The sequence below is a fragment of the Haliotis cracherodii genome, unplaced genomic scaffold, assembly GCF_022045235.1.
Source record: "Haliotis cracherodii isolate W230 unplaced genomic scaffold, xgHalCrac1.p SCAF_7, whole genome shotgun sequence".
In the NCBI taxonomy this organism is placed as follows: domain Eukaryota; kingdom Metazoa; phylum Mollusca; class Gastropoda; order Lepetellida; family Haliotidae; genus Haliotis; species Haliotis cracherodii.
Window position 1 is genome coordinate 32236245 of NW_027266330.1, and position 12552 is coordinate 32248796.

General features: G+C 39.8%; 2 pseudogenes; one reads left to right on the plus strand and one right to left on the minus strand.

Annotated features, from left to right (window-relative positions):
* Positions 1-524: 524 nt before the first annotated feature.
* Positions 525-6107, minus strand: LOC139448802 (uncharacterized; annotated as a pseudogene).
* Positions 6108-7455: 1348 nt separating this feature from the next.
* LOC139448803 (mucin-22-like) overlaps positions 7456-12552 on the plus strand; it is a 62092-nt pseudogene continuing 56995 nt past the window's right edge.

Sequence of the window (12552 nt, forward strand, 5' to 3'; positions counted from 1 at the left end):
TGGTATTTTGCGACTGGGTTTCAGAATCGTTCACCTTAACAGTAAGGGCTTCAAAGTCAGCATAGATCACAAAAGGAAGTTTTAACTGTTTCTGAATGGATTAAAATTGTACACATCATCTGGGAGCTTAATCTTTTGTTGGCCATGGTTGGAGCAGTATGGAGTGTGACTCTCTAACAAATCCTGTCTAATGAAACCATGTAGACAATGTTTACAATAGAAAGTTTGATGTTCATGTTTTGTTCTATCCCCAAGTAGCCGACTACAATTCGCGATTCGCTGTGCAGAGTTGCGTCCCCTGGGCACGCCAGAAACCTATGATTGTGGGTTCGAATCCCGCTTCGCCCCGATTATGTTTCTAGGTTGGTTTGTCAGCACCATACCCGTGCGTGTAGGTTTCACCGAAGTGGTAAACGTCTGAGACCTGCATCACTTCGGGCTTTCCTCCCACATTAAGCTGACACGCCGTGATATAACTGGAATAATGTTAAAAGCGGCGTTAAACCTAACTCACTCACTCACATTCACTCACTCTTATCAAACAAAAGCTCCTTTTTATCTCCCTGGCTGAGCAGTATTAAGTCTACCGCTGGTTGAAAGTCAAACTTACTTATATGGAGTGGAAACACTTCATTTTCGTCATCATAGCTAAACACATTGATTGACATTTTGTTTTGCTCTTCAAATTTGGAAATATGTGAAAGAGGCACTAGTATATCAATGCCTTCTACATTGAGCTCATTTCCATATGGTGAATATTTGCTTACTCGGTTTGCTACATTAGATTTCCCTACAGGATGTAAAGCAGCCAGAATGCACAAAATAAAGAATTGTTGGTCGTCATTTTTAACGTTCAAGATTGCTTTCTTACTGGCAAGATATTCGGGAAGAGGAATGTAACTGCTAGCTGAAAGAGGGACATATTCAGCTGTGTTCACCTCAATATGAATGACTTTATCTAATACCCACCCACTTCCTACAGCCTGAAACTCTTGAGATGATGTATATAACTTTTGATATGCTTCTGCTAATTGTTCATCAATTTGACTGACAGTATGCGTCCAAACATTCATGCTTCTTAGAATAGGCTCTGCTAATTTACTCTCATTATTCTCATCATATTTAATGTATTTCAGTTTGATTGTCAAAAACCATTTTATTCCTTTCTTTTCAGATAGAAAATCATGTCATCCATATTTGATTGTTTATTGGCCAAAAACTGTAAAATATCAACACTGTCTGCTTCACTGGGCGTGAGTGTTGTTGTCCTCAGTGACCCTTGGAGAGCTGAGCCGCCGACTTGGTTTAGCCGTCGCTTAACACAACTATCACAATTGTCCAAGCCCTCACTGAAAAATCTTTCTGGTTTCGGCTTATGACATTGCTTACATTCTCGCCCCTGACCTGCGCACTGTTGACAGAACAGCTTACCCGGTAGCAAACATCTATGATGTCCGCACCAGTTATATATATGTCATTGCGAGCTGGTAGATTATTGTTATCAGCTGACAGTGGTTGGAGGCGGGGACGTTTGGACTCAGGTCCGCTCCTCTGTGACGGCTTTCGCTTTAGTTGACAACGATGACTTGCAAAATTGTCCTGTCTGGTGATTGTATGTTTACATTCGTTACATGTGTTTTTTCATTACCATGAACAGTAAGGTAATGTCTTAATAAACTTTGTCGTTGCTTAAAACACTTCCCACAGACACTGCAGGCGTTACCACTCGACTGAATCCTAGGGGTTGACATTTTGGAGGATAATAATTCAATCCTTTTCATGTTCACTTTTGGGTTATTTTGTAAGTTGTTTGCAATGGCCCATATTTCCAAGACAGGTATCTATTTCACATGGTTGAGAATGTCTGTTTCTCTTCCAGTAATGAAATCAATACTGCTTGGTAAGTTATACTAAATAGTCGTAGTTTATACATTTGTACAACACTAGATGTTTAAGTACTGTGACGTCACGCCGTACCTGCGTTAGAACCGGCGTTTATAATTCATCAATTAGGGAAAAATCACCCAAACTGTCCAAATTGATGTCAGAGGCCTCTGTTAGTGTGCATGCGCGACACCATGGTGGTTATTTTAAATAAGTTAGATAGGCAATGTATGAATCAGGTGTTCGCGAAAATGTGAGCGTATCTTACCCCACCTGTGGCACCCGTCACAAACACATGCAAAGCAAAGTAAATTGTTCAGTTGACAAAAACACGGGAACACGTGGTACAAGTCAGCATAAACGTTCGACTCCAAACAATGGAACATTAAAGGATTTATTTTATTTGTTACATATTCCTCAATTAGTTTGTATTTACACATACTTGTTTTAATATCAGTTCCGTCAGCAACTTTGGTCTTTCTTCGCAGTCATTTCCTACGGTATTGTTTCTTAAGTTGGACGTGGGATGGCTTCGGCGTTTTCAGCTAATTAATGCATCTATTAGGGTTGTTTCATGGGCAGAACACACATACATTAACAATTACGTTGAAAAGTATATTCCAGATAATCATTAAACCACTTAACTTTAGTATATAGCCCAATATACCACCATAGGCTTGTTCATTTCCCGAGGCAAGTTTCTGTGAAGTATTTTGCTGATATCACAAATTATGCTTGACTTATTTCCTATAATCTACCACACTGGCACTATACTGGAGGCATACGATGGCTGATTTCAGTTTGAATCTCCTGTCTTAATCTCGAGTGAGGATTTGTGAGATGACTTATGTCTCAGGCAAAAAGTCTCTTCTAAGACTTAAGCTGAACAGCTTATTGATATTCCGTGGGTACTATTGAAGACAATGATTGAGTGAGTGAGTTTGGTTAAACGCCCCTTTTAACAGTTTTCCAGTTATATCACTGCGTGTCAGCTTAATGTGGGAGGAAAGCCCAAAGTGATGCAGGTCTCAGACGTTTACCACTTCGGTGAAACCCACGAGCACGGGTATGGTGCTGACAGACCTAGAAACATAATCGGGCCGAACCGGGATTCGAACCAACAATCATAGGTTTCTGGCGTGCCCAGGGGACGCAACTCTGCACAGCGAATCGCGGCTCCTTAGACGACTGGGCCACCCGTGCCCCCGATGACAATGATTGAATGGATCTGATAATAACTTTCAGCGTTAGCATTGTCGAGTGAGAAGAGTGAGTGAGGTAGCCGCTTTGAACAGTATTCAAGCTATATCACGGCACGTTTGCTTAATCTGGACGAAAGCCCAAAGTTAACCACTTGGTGAAACCCACGAGCACGGTTATGGTGCTGACAAACCTAGAGACATAACCGAGGCGAACTGGGATTCGAACACACGACCACAGGTTTTTGGTGTGCCCTGAGGACGCAATGAAAAGAGTGAGTTAAATTTTAACGTCTCATCGGCATTATTTCAGCCAAAAACGATGGAGTGAGAAGAAAATATCGTGATAAGATAATATATGTATTACACAGGATATATTCGGAGGATTTAGGATTAGGTTTCCAGCAACCTTTACTTGCCCGACATCGTTTGCTGATTATATCAATCATATGTTTGTCTTGTTCAAGCGACAGATATGATAGACATGGTTAATTCAGGGACTGACTGACATAGCGAGTGAGTGAGTTAAAATTTAACGTCACTCCGGCATTATATATAACGACGAGAACAACTTGAGATATACACAAGTGAGTCATGAATACAAAGTTATATTGAAAAACAAATTTGACAAACACTTTTGGGCATAACAACATTGTTTATACAGTTTTAAAAGCGGGCATAGGCCATCAGAAACCAAAGCTTGGCCACCTGGCTGGGGATCATGGGGACTTATGGCGCCTCAGTCTCCTGCATGGTACCCCAGCCAGGATTTATGTCATCCCTTCAGCTGGTGGTGGTTGTACACAATACTAGCAAATATTAGGAAGTACTCAGCAATGAGTAGGCTTAAAACACTAGATGATGATAGTTACATCGATTATGATGGCAATTACGTGTCACACAGGGGGACAATAATTATGCAGTACTTTAAGCTCCTGGGCAGAGCCTTCAATAATCTTTGTAAAGCATCATACAAAACTTAAAACCAAGCAAAAAGTTATTTTCATATACATATCTAAAATTTATGACACCGGCCAATTTCTTTCAAGTAGTTTAGCATGAGCTGTCCGCTTACACAGGAAAAGAAATCTTTCAGATTCCCTTTTTGATAATGTGAATCCCTTGCAATTCCAATATATGCTTGACGGTGAACCTTTCATCACAAAGGATATAATGAACCGTATGACGAAACCTGTCCACTGGAATGAATGATCGATTATGCCATTTAATGAGCACCATTTTTACATAGAAAGTCGTTCTACTAAGGGCATTTACATCGTGTAAGTCGCTATATGGCTGAAATAATGCCGATGCGACGTTAGATTTTATCTCTCTCACTAACATCGTGAAAACTGACCCCCTGAACATGAACTGCAACCCCCTACCCCATAGTCCCTTGTCAGTACAGTAAAGTACGGTTATAACGAACACGCTTATAACGAACTGACGGATATAACGAACTTACTTTTTTGGTCCCGACTATTCGCTGTAGTTATGCTGTATATATGCTTATAACGAACTACGGTTATAACGAACTAAAATTAGGAGTCCCCTTGAGTTCGTTATAACCGTACTTTACTGTACTTGTTTACTATTGCCCCCGTGTCTATTCCGGGTAAGAATAGATCCGATGATTTGATTTATTAAGCATTAGAGTTCCCCGACCTGGCGGGACATCGGTCACAATACACAGTTGTTGTGTAATTATACCCTTGCAAGAAATCATTTTAAATCAGATTCCAGGGGGCACTCGTGAAGAGCAACCTCCCCGTGGTGAGTGCTGGGTAACGCCAATCGCTCTTCCCCCGTGTGGACCCGAGGTAGAATGTGTCCATGGCACCCCACTGCTTGTCGTAAGAGGCGACAAAATTCGGCAACCTATTTGGTGTGGTTTGCGTCCCTTTGTCGGTGGATGAAGGGATTCAGTTGGTTGAGGGCACTGGAGACAGGAACCGGTGTTCCTTTGGCTCAACACACCACTTCGACCCGAACTTCACTTAAACAGGTGGTAGAATGGGCCCGGTTCTATCAATCGGCTGGTCACGCCATGTCATCTGTGTAGGGGAAACATTCATGTTGAAATCCATCTGCATTATTTGATTGCTGTAATTGAATGTTGTTAATGAAAATGTTATCGTCTATGGTGGAGCCTGCAAAAGTAATTTTAAAAAAAACTAGATACTATCCATCATCAGGGCCTGAGCCTTTGCCTTGGAGCCTTTAGAACGTTTCCCATTCACAGTCGACCTGTGAAGATTCCAGGGTAGAAAAGGTCTTCAGCAATCCATGCTTGCCGTAAAAGGCGACTATGCTTGTCGTAAAAGGCGACTAACGAGATCGGGTGGTCAGGCTCGCTGACTTGATTGATGCATGTCATCGACTGCGTGGATCGATGCGCATGATATCAATCACTGGATTGTCTGGTCCAGACTCGATTATTTACAGACCGCCGTCATATAGCTGGAATATTGCTGAGTGCGGCGTGAAACAACAAACAAACCAACCAACCCATTCACGGTCTGTATGTAGAAGCGGATTAACCTTTTCATAAACAACGCCGTCTGAAATTATCTTTACAATACGTCACTAAATTATACTCTTATCAGTCAAATCCAGCTCTTAATTGCGTCTTTAATCCTCTTTACCAGGATATTTACACACAAAAATCATCTCTCATTCCACCACGGGGAATCAGAATCCAGTCTGCCATGTCTGCTGCTAATATAAAACTTCAAGATATAGCTCCCTTTCAACTGTTTTCATCACCTCCTTGGCAAATGGTAAGGCCAGAGGTACATATGTAGACCGCACATTAACCAAATTAAAGAAATCAGACACCAATCAATTAATTTACCAACAAGAATACAGTCAATTAAGAGACAGTTATGACACTTTTAAATCTTTATTTACTGATGGATCCAAGGATGCTGGTGCTGTTGCTAGTGTCACTGTCATTGGTCCCAGAACAATATCTTCGCGATAACCTGATAACAGTTCCATCTTTACAGCAGAAGCGAACGCCATTTTTACCACACTAGAATATATCAACAACCAATTTAAATATAAACAGTTCATTATTTTTTCAGATTCTCTTTCATGCCTTCAGGCAATTAAAAATATATCATATAAGCATCCGCTTGTAATCCAAATTCTTGAATTATTCAAATCTGTGACACCACTTCTGATCCATACAGTGATTATAAGACTAGTATTAGATGTTACATCCGAGATCTAATGTAAAAGAAGTGGGACACACAGGTAGGTATTAATAAATTACATGAAATTAAACCAGATATCGGTAACACCTACTTGGGTTGTCAGTCCAGATTTCAAGAGGCCATTATGCGACGTTGTCGTATTGGCCATTGCAGATATACACACGAGTATTTGTTAAAAGGTTTTGCATCCTTTGTGATAAAAGATTCACGGTCAAGCATGTCCTGGTTGACTGTATTGATTTTTCCATGACAAGGGATAACTATTTCAAAGTTTCATTCTTCAAGGATCTTTTTAATCTTAGAACTCATTTAATCATCGTTTTAAAAAAAAGAAATTTAATTATTTCATTAATTTTGAATGCTATACTCTGTATATAATCAGTGTTTTAATAGGTTGAATAAAATGCATAACTGAGATTGTTAGTGGCTGTATCCTCGAAGGGGGTTAAAGTAGTGCAAAATTATTGTCCCCATGAGAGGGTATGTAAGACCACGTCTTTCAAAGTATATTTATTTGTACCACTTTTTTAATCGTAGCATATGTGTTGTTTTAATGTTTGCTAAATTTGTCAATAATCGCCAACCGCTGACGGGATGATGTAAATCCGGCTGGGGTCCATGCAGGTAGCAAAAATAAAAAAAAGTCCCAAAGGCCCCTTGTATGGTGATCTCTCTTCAGTGCCTGGCGATTTATAACTCATTTATTATCTTGTATTGTTAGGTATGGTGTTATTTTAATAGCTATCTACTAGTTTTAAATATAATCTGTGATAAATGTAGTTATTTTACTGTCCTATGTTGACAGGTTTTTATTTAGTCTATATATATGTATTATTAATGTCCTTCTCGTCACGTTATGGCTGAAATACTGCCGATGTGACGTTAAATATTACCTCACTCACTCACTCAGATTTTAGGGCAATGGGGAGCGGTATTCATATTCTCGTGAAAGTCATCTGACCACAAAGATAACACATTAATACGTGATAATTACACAAAATAGTAAGTGAACTGAAAGATGAAGGGTTTTATTTGTCACCTGTCATGGATAAGATCATCCGGTGCCTTAGGGGAAATATATATTTTATGTATATTATGAGTTAGATGGCAATATATATAGCAGACGAAATCTGTACTTGTTCAAGAGCGGATGCATGCCGAACCTCGAAATGGAAGTTGCTCAAATATGCTGTCTTCTTCTGATAGTATTTCTCACACGAGTAGATGGTCAAGGTAATGATACGGTGCCGCATCTTCTTGGAAGTAACTGCATTAGCCAGAGACATTAACTGGAGGTTTGAACAAGCTAGACAAGCTAGAAGTTTGTATGTCATTCGCGGTAGATAGTGAGTCATTGTTGTCTCACCTCAAGTAATACATCGTGTTCTCCTTTGGCGGGAGCCCAAATATTGATTTGTAAGCTTCACTCCCAGCTTGGTAGGTTGGCAAAGGGAAAAACCGTGTGCTCATCATTCTGAAGATGTGGGTTCCATTGCCCATACAGCTCTTACGCTCCTGCGGACACGACTAGAGATAACTTCAGAGTGGTGTGAAGACCAACTCGCCACTATTCCATTTCCTTGAAATTACCATTTTTCTTGTAACACCTGACGACAAGGTATGTTTTTTTCATGATTTGGGAACAGACTGTTTTTTTTCAAAATTATTTCAGGCCCCCAACAAGAACATGAAGAGTTCGGTCTCCAATTTTGTTACTCCTCAGTGTTCAAGTGAAGCATGTTTTTGTTGCATTGATCGTATTAGATTATTTGAGCCACGGTATTTCAAAATTACCTGTTTTTTTAAAAACAGACATGATTAACGACAATGACCCACAATTAGATTTGTTCTTAATTTCTTTTCACTATTTCAGCATGCCCATCAACCGGATTCTCATGTGTGAGCAACTGTAATGCCGCAGGAGTAGTTCCCACTTTCATGTGTCCAATTGGTCAGGTGTGCTGTTTAGGTAAGCTTTGTTTATTTGTATTTTGTTTAACCGCCGCACACTTAACAATATCCAAGCTATATGACGGCGATCTGTAAATAATCAAATCTGGAACAGACAATCCAGTGATTGACATCATGAGCTTCGATATTGGGATATGATACGATACGATGACATGCATCAACCAAGTCAGCAAGCCTGGCCATCTGATCCCTTCAGTCGCCTCATGCGACTAGCAAAGGACGTGTACATGGTATAAATACTGTTGCAACGTTCTTATTTCTTCACATGGTTTAACCAAATTAAAGAACATTCAACTGAAGTTGTCTGGCTTTCCAACGATATCCAAAGTCATCAAATCCAAAGGTGATCTGCACTGCTTACCCATCACAGGAAGATAGATGTGACATAGCGGGACATACATGAGCTGTTTGATGTGATATCATCCACTTCACAAAACACGTAAGACGTTATATATTATCTCAAGCACTCTCACAAAACACGAGGTCAAACCACATGCACCTTTCCATACGACCAACTCACAGTGTCTGGAGATCACTGACCAACTATTAGCCTTTGCAAATTCAAATGCACAGTGTAACGTCAATGAACGAAAAATATATCGAATAAGAGATAACGTTTGTGAGGTTATAATACAATATTAGAGAGTACACTGCACCTCACTAATTTAAGAACATAAAATAAAAAAAACATGCTTATCAACGTACCTTTTACCATATTTATATATTAACGATTATATACTGAACAACAAAAGTTCCTGTGACACAAATATTTTAGTGTATTTTTCAAACAAGTAAAGTTTGGTTTGCAATATTGAATTACATGTATGGAATCAAGTCACAAAAACGCAACTGTAACAGAAAAGCATGCATTCCATGCAAAAGTTGACTTTTATGCAAGCCCCATACATTCACTACCCAAGAATGGGTATAAAAACATGTGCGTTAACAGGATTCCATGTGCAGTGTTAGCATCGTGTTGACAACATCCACTCAGAAAAACAAGAAAATTATTTTCTCAACATTACGAAATGCCACGTCTGTCGGAAAATGAGCGTCTGCGAGCCATTGGTATGCTTGAAGCAGGATCGTGATGTTGCAAGACAATTTAACGTCCACAGAAACCCCATTTGGTGTTTATGGCAACGTTGGCAACAAACGAATGCAGTCAGAGACCATCCTCGGAGTGGCAGACCACACGTAACCAATTATCGACAAGACACTGGATTCGAACAAGACACCTACGAAATCGATTCCAGCCGGCAACAGTGACTGCAAGAAGCACCCCAGGCCTTCGACGAATATCTTCACAAGCCGTACGTCGCCTCAGATGTGCACGGATTGTCGCCAGAAGACCTGTCAGACGTCCCATTTTGACAGGAAACCACCGTCTACGTCAAGCACGTCTACAGTGGTGCAGACAGTGTCTACGCTAGATGGCCATGCAGTGGGGACAAGTTCTATTCAATGACGAGTCTCGTTTTCACCTCAGCCACAGCGATGGACGGGTTCGAGTGTACCGACGTCGAGGTGAACGTTACGTCAATCATTGTGTCATTATGGAAGAAGATCGGTTTCGGGGTCGGCAGCGTTATGGTATGGGGTGGGATTACAGCAAGACAGAGGACCCGTTTGATAGTGGTAGAGGGAAATCTCTATGGACAGCGCTACCGCTACGAGATCATCGGCACTGTTGTTCTACCGTTTTTGCGTCGTCTTTAAGTATAGTTATCTTTTAATATCATAGATCTGAATATTTTCTGTCAATCATTATCAATAACAGAATTACTGTCCTTTCGTGTCTCTTTTTTATATTATACATTTATATACCACAGGTATCCAGGTACTAGTATCTGCACAAATGCGGTTTTATTTGCTCGCCAACAAGTGGATCGTTTGTATTCTAGTAATCATTCTCAACTCCCTGAGGAGTTTTGAACCCAAGTTAAAATTTAACATCACATCGGCATTATCTCAGCCATATAGCGACGAGACCAAGTTAATATATTTACAATTTAGTCATTTATGCAAAGTTTTGTTTAAAAACAAGTTGTAAAACATATTTGAGCATACTTTATTTAGAAACAATTGATGAAACATATTTGAGCATAACAATATTATATATACAGTTTTAAAACACGGGCTGTAGGCCACCAGTAACCAAAGCTAGGCCACCTCGCAGGGGATCATGGGGACTTACAGTACCTCTGCTTCCTGCATGATACCCTAGACGGATTTACGTCATCACTTTAGCCACTGGTGGTTGTGCACAATGCTAGCCAATATTAAAAAATACTCCTCAATAAGTTGGCTTAAACACACTGGTTGATGATAGTTACATTGATAATGAAAGGATTACGTGTCACACAGGGGGGGGGGGCAATATTTTTATCCTACGTTAACCTCCTGGACAGAGCCTTCAATAATGTATGTTAATGGTAGCATCACACGATAGTTAAAAACAAGCATTTAATTATTCACATACAAATTTAATATTTATTATACAGACCAATTTCTTTCAAGTAGTTTATGATGAGATGCCCGCTGACACGGGAAAAGAGATCTTTTAGATTTACACTTTGATAATGTGAATCCCTTGCGTCCACCCAGTCAAGCAATATATGGTTGACGGTGAACCTTTCATCACAAGGCGATACACTTAAGAGGTTCGTCCTCATTTGTCTTAAGCCGATATTCTTGTGTAAACCGACTGTGGCCAATAGGACATCGTCGTAAAACGATCTCGTCATGTCTTGACTGACAACCCAAGTAGGTATGACTGATTGTTGGTTTCAATTCTTGTAGTTTATTGCTTCCTACTTGGGTGTCCCACCTCTTTTGCGTGAGATCCCAAGTATAACTCTCAATTGTTGGTTTGAAATCACTGTACGGGATAAAAAGTGGAGATAACGGTTGGTCAAGATATATTGCAGTGAAATTTTAATGCGGTTTAAAGTTTAACTTTGAACATAGTGTTTACATTATGTTCACTGTATCTTTCACCTTACTCAACTATCCGTCAATCAGATTTTCAGACTTTGTACCATCAGCTCCCGAAGTCCTGTATCATCATTGGCGATTTAAACGGTCATAATCCCCTATGTGGGAGTACTGTTACAAACAAGGGAAATGTCCTTGAAGATTTTATCTCAAACAATGATTTATGCATCTTCAATGATGGTAATATTACATATCTGCATCCTGCTCCTGGCACATACTCTGCCCTAGATCTTTCACTGACAGATTCAAATAGTTGAAATGAATTTGAATGGTCAGTCCATGATGACCTTTGTGGAAGTGACCCTTTTCCAATAATACTTACAACTATTAATCCGAACTATGTTTCAAAAATCAATTCCCGGACACCCATGTCCAAGGTGTGGAACATGATTCAAAAGATTAAGGGAAAAGGGTCAAAATCTGGAGTTCACAATCTCAAAGATGGTAATACACTTTTAACCACTAAATCTGAAATAGCCAACAAACTTGGTGTCACTTTGGCAAATCCTTCCTCATTGTCAGACAATAATCCTCAATTCCAGAGGTTTCAAAATCAGCAGGAAAAGAAAACAGTAAATTTTAACTCTCATAATAGTGACGACGATAACGAAACATTTTCACTCCATGAATTATATACTGCGCCAGGGATATCTCATGACACTGCAGCAGGAGCCGACAACATCCACTATCAGCTTCTGAAACACATGCCCAATTCATGTTAGGAAACGTTACTGAATATATTTGATGAAATATGGACAACCGGAAATTTTCCTCCTTCATGGCACAATAGGAATATATGAATACAATAGAAAGATAGCTACAGCTCTTTCTTGACAAAATTCAAAAATGGGCCAATGAAAACGGCTTCAAATTTTCGAAATCCAAAACAAACTGTATTCACTTTTGTCGTAAATACAAACCAAGGATCCAGATTTATTTTCAGATGGTACTCCCTATCAAGGTAGTAGAAGAGGCCATTTTCCTGGGCCTCATATTTGACCGTCTTCTCACATTCTTACCACACATCAAATGTCTAAAGGCAAAGTGCCTGAAGGCTCTCGACTTGTTAAAAATCATTCCAAATTCCGAGTTTGGAGGGGATCAGACAACCCTCCTTCATTTGTACAGATCGTTAATACGCTCCAAACTAGACTATGGTTCCATTGTCTATGGTGGAGTCTGCAAAAGCATTTTGGAAAAATTGGAAACTATACACCATCAAGGCCTAAGACTCAGTTTAAGAGCTTTTAGGACCTATCCCGTGAACAGTTTGTATATGAACC